The 12,195-nt window shown below is 44.2% G+C and overlaps 1 long non-coding RNA gene and 4 other non-coding genes across 8 annotated transcripts; all 5 read right to left on the bottom strand.

Moving 5' to 3' along the window:
• Positions 1 to 1,061: 1,061 nt before the first annotated feature.
• Positions 1,062 to 10,436, bottom strand: LOC114601489 (uncharacterized). Of its 4 annotated transcripts, none has more exons than XR_013393724.1 (6): positions 10,287 to 10,436; positions 9,074 to 9,217; positions 7,513 to 7,566; positions 6,654 to 6,800; positions 2,183 to 4,246; positions 1,062 to 1,528 (listed from the first exon to the last, which is right to left on the bottom strand). It is a non-coding gene; the product is annotated as an uncharacterized LOC114601489 (long non-coding RNA). The 4 variants fall into 4 exon arrangements; XR_013393721.1 differs by having other exon boundaries at positions 9,074 to 9,220; positions 10,287 to 10,398; XR_013393722.1 differs by having other exon boundaries at positions 2,340 to 4,246; positions 9,074 to 9,220; positions 10,287 to 10,397.
• On the bottom strand, positions 6,136 to 6,343 carry LOC114603657 (small nucleolar RNA SNORA73 family). The gene has a single exon (XR_003708129.2). It is a non-coding gene; the product is annotated as a small nucleolar RNA SNORA73 family (small nucleolar RNA).
• On the bottom strand, positions 7,042 to 7,249 carry LOC114603658 (small nucleolar RNA SNORA73 family). Its single transcript, XR_003708130.2, has one exon. It is a non-coding gene; the product is annotated as a small nucleolar RNA SNORA73 family (small nucleolar RNA).
• LOC114603655 (small nucleolar RNA SNORA73 family) lies at positions 8,444 to 8,651 on the bottom strand. The gene has a single exon (XR_003708127.2). It is a non-coding gene; the product is annotated as a small nucleolar RNA SNORA73 family (small nucleolar RNA).
• Positions 9,471 to 9,678, bottom strand: LOC114603656 (small nucleolar RNA SNORA73 family). The gene has a single exon (XR_003708128.1). It is a non-coding gene; the product is annotated as a small nucleolar RNA SNORA73 family (small nucleolar RNA).
• Positions 10,437 to 12,195: the final 1,759 nt, after the last annotated feature.

Raw genomic sequence — 12,195 nt, 5'->3', positions numbered from 1 at the left:
TTAGTGCTACCTGGAACCTGTTGGAAAATTTTCACGCTTTAGCTTCTTTGCAACTGGAGAGTAACAATCACCTGCAATTTACATAAAACCAAACTCCAGAGTGCACTAGGACTGGCTGAACATGGAAGTCTACATGCAATTGCTTAACATGTTGGACAAAGAGGCCTGGGTTTCTTTCAGAGGACAAACTGGGTGATCTTTGGCTAGCCAAATGCCTAGTCACAGGACCGTTATACAGATAACATGGGAGAACTGTATCACCTTAAGCTGATCACTAAACTTCTAGAAATTTGCTGTTATAATTACACTGTTATTTGATAGGCACAGGAATTACATGGGAAGGATTTGAACAGCAAGCTACGGTTGCAGTCTACTTTGAGTAAGATCTGTGCATGAGGTGCCAGAATATACAGTATAAAGTTTCATTGTAAGAACTTACAAGAGCTTGTGATGCAGCTTGCTATCTCAACCCTTTCCTCAAAATGTCAAGCCTTTTTAACTTTTGAGCCTGAGGGAAGCGATAATCTTAGTACTGATTTTTGCTCCAAGTTTTTGGCTAAAGGGTGGAGTATAAATGCCATACGTGATCCAATACAGGATGTAAGGAAGGTGATCACATAATCAGCAACTCACTGGTGTGTGCAAAGAACAAAATCTCAAGTTTACTTCCCACAATCGGTAAGCTAAAGAAACTGCACACTTCAATTAGGCAAACACAAAAGACTAGATAAACTGACGTGATTAACAATTCCAAGATATCAGATACTGTGCATCTGCCAACACCTTTTGGTTTTTTCTGTTATAGCCAATGCTACTCCTACTCAGAGTAGACAACCAAAAATTATGGCCATAGCTATCTTAGGTCCATTAATTTCAATGGGTCTACTGTGAGCAGATCCTAGGTGGATGCAACCCTGTTTCAAAGTCCATTTTAAATTGTTGGACATTGTTGGAGCATGGTAGAGCTGCATAATCTCATCTTCTGTCGTCTGTATACCCACTTTCTCTAACAATGTCAATACCAACTGCAGATCATGTCCTAACGCATGAATAAAAAAAACTTACAGAATAATACGCTTTATTGGTGTTCAACAAGCTATCTCTTACAGGTAAATAGTATAGGAGTGCTGTTTAGTTACCACTACGGCAGCACCTGCTAATCAGGGAAAAAGCAAGATGATAATTCTCCACATTAAAGCTAATGAGCTGTTTCCTGCTCATTAGTATCCACAGCAATGCAGCTTTTCTTCTATCATGTTGCTGCCAGAGAAAGCCATCGTAGTGCCCTGTCGATGTTGGGGTCTTCCGAATCCCACCAGCCTAGTCGGCAACCAGGGATGATAGGAATTGTAGACTTGAAGTCATACTGAAGGTGGAGACCAAAGGTGGCCATTTCTCCAGGATTGTTCTGTTGGACTCTGTTCTCTTCTGACCTACGCTTAAATAGCTGACGCCTTCACAAGACCACATCCTCAGCATCTTCTCCAGCTCTTTTTCTCCTGGTTGTTATTCTTCCATTTAAAATGGCCTGATAAATAAAAATAAAAACATCAACAGACTGTTTCTGGTTCTCAGCTTCCTGAACATAAAATCAGCACATTTTAACTGATTTTAAAGCTTTTTTGTATTGTACAGACTTGTAAGTCACTTTGAGACTTTGTGGAGAAAGCAATGAAAAAATAATTGAAGGAGGGAGAGAGATCGACCAAGCATGCGCTAATAAAAAGCAGGACCTCAATCATTCCAATTTGCAAAAAAATCAGATCCGTATGTAAAGACTTCAAACTAGTCGCTGCACAAGCACTGAAATTATGTGAATATGCAAGGAGCAACTTGAACAAGCCCAAGTGTGTTTATAAAACTTGCATAGGTAAGGATGAAAACATAATATTAACAGTAAGACTCAATATATCTGTGGCCCCCATAACTTCTTCCAACCATGAACCATAAGCTTAGGCCAGTGTTTCCCAACCTTTTTTGGGCAAAGGCACACTCGTTTCATGAAAAAAATCTCGAGGCACACCACCATTAGAAAATGTTTAAAAAATTAACTCTGTGCCTATATTGACTATATATAAAGTAACTCTCTTTAATAGGAATCGAATAAACACAAAGAAAGTATTTTATAATTACTTTATTATGAAATAGTAAGTAAACAGAAATATGAAAAATTATAAAATACTTTATTCAGTGCGCAACCTGGGCCTGTTTGGCTGAACACAAAGCTTATATTCTGGCTGGAATCGAAGAAAGACACACACGTAGCTCTTCGTCAACAGCTATCAGTCTCTCTCTGTATTTAGTTTTTATAGCAATCATGCTTGAAAAGCACAACTCACAGAGATATGTAGTGGAAAATGGGAGCAATGTCAAAATAGCTTTGTTTGCCAGAAGGGGGAACTCCTTGGCAGTTTCCAACCAAAAACTGTCCAAAGGTAGATCAGCAAATCTTAGCTTGAAACCACGATTTTGTCTCAGTTCAGTTAGTTCCTCCTGTTCCTGTAAAGTCATGTCCTTTCCACCAACTGATGCTGAGCTATAAGGGTCCCTAACCCAGTCAAGGCATTCAGTGGAGACTGAAGAGAAATAAAATGACAGCTTCTCCTCGAGAGTTTTTAAATGTTTAACTATTATCTCACACAGTGCAGCAGTGTTAACACCTTGCCATTGCTTGGTGAGTGTGAACATTTCAAGATTGCCACTTTCCACGTGTTGATGCCAGAGTTGCACCTTTGAACGGAATCCATTTATTTTATCTGTACTTGTAAGCAGGTTTTCATTTCGGCCTTGCATTTGTGTGTTCAGTTCATTCAGATGATGAAATATATCTGCCAGGTATGCCAGCCTTGCACACCACTCATCACTTGCAAGCAGTTTTGCGTAATCTGTCCTCTCATTTGTCAGAAACACTTTAAGTTCCTCCCGCAGCTCATACACACGAACCAAGACCTTGCCACGCGACAACCACCGGACCTCCGTATGAAACAGCAAGGTTTTATGCTTCGCTCCCATCTCCTCACACAAAGCTGCAAATATGCGACTTTTCACGGGTCGTGACTTTACAAAGTTTACCATGCGCACAACATCATCCAACACATGAACTAGGTCTGCTGGTAAAGTCTTGGCTACGAGGGCCTCACGGTGCAAAAAACAATGCGTAACAATCACATCTGGATTTCTTTCCTTCACTCTGCTTACAAAGCCTTTGGTGTGCCCGACCATGGCTGCAGCTCCATCGGTGCAGACACTTGTGCAGTTTTCCCACTTAAGTCCTCCTTGTTCAAGGTATTCTGATGTGACCCGAAAAATTTCTTCTCCTGTTGCTTTTTCTGGCAATGCCTTGCAGAAAAAGAAGTTTTCTCTAATTGCATCACCATCAACAAAACGCACATTGGCCAAGAGTTGAGCATGTCCACTGATATCAGTAGACTCGTCAAGTTGTAATGCAAATTTCTCACTGATATGGATCTTTTCCAAAACCACACTTTCAATGTCTGCAGACATGTCATTAATACGTCTGGAAATTGTGTTGTTTGAGAGAGGGACTTTGGCTATTTCCTTAGCTGCTTCAGGTCCGAGCATCTCCTCTACAATAGCTTTGCAGGCGGGAAGTATTAATGTCTCTGCCACAGTGTGCGACTTTTTTGACTTGGCTATAAGTTCAGCAACGTGATAGCTAGCTTTAAGAGCTCTTTCATTTACCTTTGAGGTTTGTCTCATGAAAGTTGCCTGTTTCTCCGTGTTTTCACGCAGGCGAACAAAATAGTCCGCATTCTTGTTTTGAAGCGAAGGGTGTTTCGTTTGGAGATGGCGTTTAAGTTTGCTTGGGACCATAGCACTGTTAGCTAGCTCTTCACCACACACCACGCACAGTGGAGTTGGTTGGTTTGCATCTCCGGTGAAAGTAAATCCAAATGAAATATAGCTTTCGCTATATTGCCTTGTGCCAGAGAATTTGCTTGAGCTAACCATCTTTGCTTTCTTTTCATGCCCACTCATACTTGGGCTCTCATCTGGCTCCAAATTTTGTTCAGAGTCCAGTTCTTTTCTTTTCAAAAACTTTTCCATCACTGCAGTATCCGGCCTCTCTGCAGTGCCGACTCCCGCTGAGTCCTGGTCTCTGTGCTTGGGCGGGAAGGAAGTCGGAAGATGATGTCCTACTGTGATAGGTCCAGGCTGGAGTCCGGACCAATCACAGCCAGGCAAAAACATGCATACTGTGTGAGCTCAATGCAGCGGCTCATTTCTGCAAAGGAAAAAAAAATGGGTTTAGATGGGGGGGGGAGAGGCGGGGTAGTCGTTATACAGAACAGTTTTTACTGCCTGTATTACGGGCACGAATTATACATGGGAATGGCGGGAAGAGTGACGGCAGCACACGCAAAAGCGGAAGCCACGAGGTCCCCGCGGAACAGCGGTTGAAAAACACTGGATTAGAGAGGGCAAGAGCAAGGCAATTTCCATTGAGCTTCAAGGCTAAGCAAGGAATTGAACTTCCAACATGGATGTCTTCCCCAGTTTACAGAAAACCTAAAAAGGTTGAAAAACACTAACAGCGGTTGAAAAACACTGTAATAAGGCCACTGTCACTTAATGGCTGTATACGCTGTTAAGTTTGTGAGAAACAGTTTTTGCTATCAAGCCTGCTTGGACATACCCCTAAACCATCTTTCCCCAACCTGGTGCCTGCTACCAGACACCAGAAGACTGCTATAAACAATTACAAGCTGCTGGGAACAAGTGCTTGAAAAGGGCATTCTGTTTTCCCCAGGCAAATTCTGGGTTCCTTTTTCTAAAGGGCATGAAGCCCTTTTTAGAAAAGTATGTAAACAACATTGGCAGATATTTTAATAAAATCTGGGTCCAGAATCGGGCTTTTAGCCTGAAGTAACTCCAGCTAAGTACTGCATTCCAGTTGAGCAGTAGGAGAAAGCTAATGCTCTTTCTCTTTAAAACAACACTTCTCCTACATTTTATAACAGGATCAATTATGCCTCTAGGTCAGTAAGTGCCAGCAAACAACAGGGAACTGTAGCATGCATCAGAAATGGGTAATTACATTTCTGCCTAGTAACAAATGAAGGCATATTCTACATATGTAGCTGAAATAGTCGAAAAAATTCTGAGTTGTAAGAATGGGCTTGTATCATGCCAGATGGGGAAAGGTCACTTTTTACTTATGTAAAAAAAAATAAAAAAATAGTAACAGCATAGAAGGTAATGGTTAGGCCCTCTTCCAAATACGCTGGGTTTTTATTTGCAGGGACTGTTCTACATGGGAAAGCATTCAGCACTGTCATTCTCCCATCTGCCATCTGAATTGGTACTATTCTGGGTCAACTTACTCTGCTGCATGGGTAGATGAAAATGGCACCAAGTGTGGGGGAGGGGGCAGAACAGGTTTCAGATACAGGATATTAAGCATACACGTACTTCAGATTGAACTGGTTGCTTGCTTTGCAAGTTTTCATTTCCCAAATGACTGCCTTGGCAAGCGCAATACCTACCAGGCTCAAGGCCGGTCTCGCGCTGCCGCTTCCCGCGCTCTCAAGGACCCGGGAGGAGGAAGGCGTGAAGGGAATCCCGAAGGCGTGAAAACCTCGCGCATGCGCAGGCCTTCCGCCTGCGACAGCCCAGTAGGCCGGCCGAAGCGAGCGGCGATGGGATGTGGGAGGGAGCTCGCTCGCCGCCCCGCGTGTGCCTATGTGGGGCATGTTACAGCCCCGTGACGTCAGCGCCACGCAGGCAGCCAGGCAGGCAGACGGCGAGAGCCCCGCGCTGGGCAGCCTCTCCTCGCCGCCGTCGCCCCGCCTCTCGCCGCCCGACTCGCCCGCCTCCCTCCCACGGCACACCAGGCAACGTCTCGCGGCACACTAATGTGCCGCGGAACACCGGTTGGGAAACACTGGCTTAGGCTTATTAACATGGTGCATATGCCTCTTACAAGGCCATTAAGTGCCTTAATTTTTCACATCCCTCATGCCCATAGTACCGAAAACTCAAAAATTGAACACAAGAACCCTGTTGGATCAGGCCAAATGGCCACCTAATCCATCATCCTGTGGCCAACCAGATCCCCCAGTAGTGAACCCTACAAGATTTAATAAGGATTTATGAACAAAGCAGCAAACAAGCACATGTCTCCTGCATGGTTTATCTCCTCAGTCACCGTCCGAAGACTCAGAGAAGCAGTAGGAATATGCAGGTTGCAGACCACAAGGGCCCAGCTTGCTCTCCAACGGTGTGGAAGGGGACTATACGTCACAGAGCCCAAAGGCCTACGCTCCCATACGCCACATGGACAGAGCTGAGAGAGAGCAACCTCTCCAGATATCCCCGTTGGTTGAAGGCAGGACGAACTGCAAAGTGCCTCTATAAGAAGTTACTAGCCTCTATACCAGCATGCCCCAAGGTGGTTCTTGCCTTATATCTGTTGGGACTCCAACTCCCATTAGCCTCAGCCAATAAACCAGTTTATTGAGATGGGAGATTATGATGAAAGTTGTAGCCCAGCAACACCTGGCATGTTGGAAAAATGCTTGCTTAATATCCGCTTCCAGTATAATGATCTCAAGCTACTACAAAGACTGTTGTATGCAGGCCAGCAGGACATTAGGAAACTCTCTTCTGGAAGGACAAAGCAACCCTTTTACCTGGTTGACTCTTGTGGAGCTCCAGTGTCCATGATGTGCAGACGTCTGATCCTCACCACACCCAGAAGTCAGCCCCTCATCCTTGCTCAGGACCCAGGTATGATATACAACTAGCGGCATGACATAGCAAATGCAGAATACCTGCTACTAAGAATAAAAAAACAGAGTTATCTTTCAGAATTGGACCTCTGAAAGCAGAGGGCATTTCCCAACAAGAAAAAACAACAACAGACAACCCCTGAATAAATCTGCACTCCCACATACATGCCATACCCCCCACAATATCATTTAAAAATGATTGTATTTTTTATGATCAGGAGAAAACTGTTGCAGTCTCTTTGAAAGGTGTATTGAAAACAAAACCCCATTAGCAAAGCTCTTGCTTGAGGAGTGTCTCCTGCATGGTTTATCTCCTCAGTCACCGTCCGAAGACTCAGAGAAGCAGTAGGAATATGCAGGTTGCAGACCACAAGGGCCCAGCTTGCTCTCCAACGGTGTGGAAGGGGACTATACGTCACAGAGCCCAAAGGCCTACGCTCCCATACGCCACATGGACAGAGCTGAGAGAGAGCAACCTCTCCAGATATCCCCGTTGGGTTGACAGCAACGGCCTGGAATAATGGGCACTGTAGTCCAACACAGCTGATGCCCTTTCAGAATTACTTATACCTAGACAGCATTTTATATTTTAATGCACTTTTAGTCTAAACCTAAGAGTACAGCATTATTTTCACAGTGGAGTTTATAAAGACAACACCCCACAGTGGTCTTAACGACACACACCCTGGCCCACAAAAGGCAAATAGGAAAAAGTAATTATTCTCATGAATACCTTGAGAGTGAGAACTGCTGTACATACCCATTTCAGGATTATATGGCCATTCCAACAGCATGCAATGAACTTTCAAGCGTACTGGAATGGGAAGAACAGAATTGTACAATAGTTAAGATAGCTGCTTCTCAAACTGGGAGTCCCAATATACTCCTGGGCTGGTCATACAATGAGTATGTGTCTGTCATTTCTCCTCCCCCCGCCCCCAAATTTCTAGGGATTTTAAAGGAAATTCATGATGGGCCCACAGCACTTCTGTCGTGGATCCTCTTGGAGCAACTTGGTTACTGACCCCTTGCATATTAAATTCTATTTATATAAGCAATATGTCCTCCAAAACCAACACGCTGATTAAAACATGGAATATATAATATGCTATTGCCCAGTGTTAAATCTGAACTTGAAAGTCTTATTTTCTTTTTCAGCGAGAGGAGGTAGGACTACAAAGCTTAGCTGCTTGTGCCACCATAGCTTTTTGCTGTTCTTATTGGGGGGAGGAACACGTTCTGGTTGATTTCTATGAATTGCACGTCATTTTATAATAACTCTTTTTTACTTAAGCTCTTAAAATATTGCCAAGTGGCCTGGAAACCTTTGTGCAACAGGCTACTTATAAGTTCAATAACTAATAAGAGAAGGGGCACAGCTCAGTGGTAGATGATCTGTTTTGCATGCAGATGGTTCCAGGTTCAATCCTTGGCATCTCTAAGTAGGATTGGTAATGACCCCTGCCTGAATCCATGGGGAGCCACTGCCAGTCAGTGTAGACAGCATTGAACTTGATGGACCAATGATCTAATTCAGTATAAGGCAGCTTCCTATGTTCCTAAGTAAATTATGTTTATAAGTGGACCTCACTCCCAAAGGTTTAAGCAGCACTGGATTAAATACAACTTTTTAACAATACCACACTAGCACAAAGCAACAGCTACAATAAGGAAATACTATGAAAGTGAAGCAATGTCTCCTGCATGGTTTATCTCCTCAGTCACTGTCCGAAGACTCAGAGAAGCAGTAGGAATATGCAGGTTGCAGACCACAAGGGCCCAGCTTGCTCTCCAACGGTGTGGAAGGGGACTATACGTCACAGAGCCCAAAGGCCTACGCTCCCATACGCCACATGGACAGAGCTGAGAGAGAGCAACCTCTCCAGATATCCCCGTTGGTTGAAGGCAGGACGAACTGCAAAGCGCCTCTACAGTATAAGAAGTTGTTGTTGTTGTTTAGTCGTGTCCGACTCTTCGTGACCCCATGGACCAGAGCACACCAGGCACAACTTTTATATGCCTGTTGTCTTTGTCCATGGAGTTTTCTTGGCAGGGATACTGGAGTGGCTTTCCGGTTCCTGCTCCAGTATAAGAAGTTACTCGCCTCTATACCAGCATGCCCCAAGGTGGTACCTTATACTTGTTGGGACTCCAACTCCCATTAGCCTCAGCCAATAAACCAGAGTTTATTGAGATGGGAGATTATGATGAAAGTTGTAGCCCAGCAACACCTGGCATGTTGGAAAAACGTTTGCTTAATATCCGCTTCCAGTATAATGATCCCAGGACTCTCTTCTGAAAGGACAAAGCAACCCTTTTACCTGGTTGACTCTTGTGGAGCTCCAGTGTCCATGATGTGCAGAAGTCTGATCCTCACCACACCCAGAAGTCAGCCCCTCATCCTTGCTCAGGCCCCAGGTATGATATACAACTAGCGGCATGACATAGCAAATGCAGAATACCTGCTACTAAGAATAAAAAAGCAGTGTTATCTTTCAGAATTGGACCTCTGAAAGCAGAGGGCATTTGCCCAACAAGAAAAAACAACAACAGGCAACCCTTGAACAAATCTGCACTCCCACATATGTGCCATACCCTCCACCCCCCCACAATATCTTTTAAAGGTGATTGTAATTTTTATGATCAGGAGAAAACTGTTGCGGGGTCTTTGAAAAGTGTATTGCAAACAAAACCCCATTAGCAAAGCTCTTGCTTGAGGAGTGTCTCCTGCATGGTTTATCTCCTCAGTCACCGTCCGAAGACTCAGAGAAGCAGTAGGAATATGCAGGTTGCAGACCACAAGGGCCCAGCTTGCTCTCCAACGGTGTGGAAGGGGACTATACGTCACAGAGCCCAAAGGCCTACGCTCCCATACGCCACATGGACAGAGCTGAGAGAGAGCAACCTCTCCAGATATCCCCGTTGGGTTGACAGCATGATGAAGTGCCTCCATTTCTAGACATTTTATAGTCTCTAGGTCAGCAAGGGCCAAGTAAGCTCAAAATACTGGTGCCCCCAACTCCTAAGGGTAAAGTACAAGGAGCAGAACTTTATTTTTGCGGTGGAGACAAGTGATGTGCTCCATAAGGAGTTTGCACTTTCAATAGATTAAAGAAAAACCTTTTCCTTTAGATATCTCTGGGAAGGAGGCTGTGTACACACTTTACCTTCAAAATACATTCTAAACACATCCCCCCCCCCAAGAATTATGGGCACTGTAGTCTACCCCTCATAGTTCCCAGTGCTAGTTCCCACATACTTCAAAGTTATATACACAGCCAAAGTATAACATCTGCATATATTCCATTTGTATAGAATTATGCTGTTCCTATCTTTGCAAGTCTTCCCAACGAATTGCCTTTCAGGTATTGCTAGATTACACCCCCCCCCCAAGCATTCTTTGCTATTGGCCATGCTGACTGGGGCCCAGTAAGAGCTGTAGCTCAAAACATCTGGAGTGCACTAGGTTGATGAAGGCTAGTTCAGGTAGTAATTTGCTGATTAAGATTAAACAGAAAAAAAATTCTCCAATACCTTGCATTCCCAAACTGGACATGTTCACCTGTGGATCAAATAAATGCCCTCTTCAGCAGCATCTAATGAGGTTCTCAAGGCTTTCTGACCACAAAGAACAAAAGTGTGCATTAGTGTCTTGTAACTGCATGAAATACAGCTTCAGACAGTACCATTGGCACCAAGCAAGGTACAGCCTAGCATCCAATAATACATTGCCTAAACATTTATGCCCAAACTTGCATTTGTTTATAAATGCTTGGTTTCAGGTAAGCTTTAAAGCATTACAAAGATCAGAAAAACTGTTAGGCAAGTCTGTATTCTTGCAGATTAAATGCTTCAGTGTCTCAGTTTTTAAATACAATCTTGCTTGAAATGATCAACGTTGAAAGGTTTCTCCCACCCATCAGCACCTTGATATGCACATGTGTACACTGTTAAGAGGTCACTAGCAAGCAGAAAAAAAGGTTTTCGAATCAAGCATAGGATCATGCTAGTGCAGGTTTTTAGTGGTTCAATAAATATAAACCAACAAGCATGAGGCTTTTTGTGAGGATGAAACGGGAAGAGGGGGGAACCTTGTACACCACCTTGAGCTCTTTAGGAAAGGTGAGAAACTAATTAAACAATAAAACTTTTTAGAGAGGTAGGCAAGTTCCAATTTGCCTTGCAAGTTTAACAGAACTTCACAAAGACACCCATGCAAACGGGTAGAAATGAGGCTGGTCATAGCTTTCTTCCCGACCAAAGAGGATTCCCAGATAGAAACCAGGGAAGTGCACTGCAAGCAGAGGAATGGTTGCTGTAGGGCACCATTCTTTCCAGACTTCAAAAACAAATTGCGAGCCATGCCGGCTGCCGTCCTCCAAAACACACCGACTTGCAGTGCCTGTTGGATTTTTGCCTGCCGCCACACACTTTCAAGGTGCAGGAACTCTCCCCCTCCCAAGAATTTATTTTATCTTTTGGATAGAGTTTTCTGTGGCACTAACTGCAACAACGGCGCTCCTTCAACGTTTAAATTCAAGAAACGAGCGGAAAGTCAATAGGGGAAAATCTCATCACTGCATCTTCCACCGTTTCTTTCATTTATTAAGATATAAAAACGGTGCAATTATAAAAGCAATCACTAATAGTTATTACATTCCCTATTGCTTCTTGTGAGATTAAAATGCCGCGCTTCCCGCTCTTTTAAGGCGAAGGCAGCAGCTCCACCACTTACCTCTTCTTCCCACGCGCCTAGAAAAGAATGTGGGACGCACGACGTGGGCATTTATAACGCGCAGGGGCTGACGGGAAAGATTAAGCTGCCCGACTGCACGGCGCATGCGGCAAAGGTTTCCCGTCGGAGGAGAAGGCATAAAAAGCCCACGAGTTTCATCTATTTAGGCTGTCTTCACTTCCGGTTCTCAATCGGCTTTTTCAGCATGCGGGGCAATGTGGGGCGGAAAGGCGTATATGGATAGTATTTTATTGTTTTTTAAAAAAATCGAACAACAAAAAATGGTCCTCGGCGCATATTTGAGAGCACTGCACTTCTGTCTCCAGATTTCTCTTTCCCTTCCCTCTCCCTCTTAAACCTTACTCCACTATAGCTAATTCTACCAGTTTTGCCCCGCACATGGTGGAGCACATCGATGGCCAATGGGAACCGAACATTTTTACAGATTCATGAAGACTGCACCTTTCAGGGTATTTTAATTTTTTCTATTTAAACAACGGCGACACAACGCATGCGTAATAGCGAAGTGGGGGGAAGAGAGAGAGAGAGGGAGGAAGGGAGAGGATGGATGGATGCAGAGGAGCAGTGATTGGTTGAACTCCAAGGTGGTGGCCGAGTTGAAAGAGAAGGAGAGTCTAAGAAAAGAGACTCCGACGCCGTTCTGACAACAAGGGCTCCCCCTACCGAGTGAAATGGCGAATGGCCACT

This window comes from Podarcis muralis, chromosome 7 (assembly GCF_964188315.1).
Source record: "Podarcis muralis chromosome 7, rPodMur119.hap1.1, whole genome shotgun sequence".
NCBI classification, from domain to species: domain Eukaryota; kingdom Metazoa; phylum Chordata; class Lepidosauria; order Squamata; family Lacertidae; genus Podarcis; species Podarcis muralis.
This window is presented reverse-complemented; position numbering and strand designations above follow the sequence as displayed.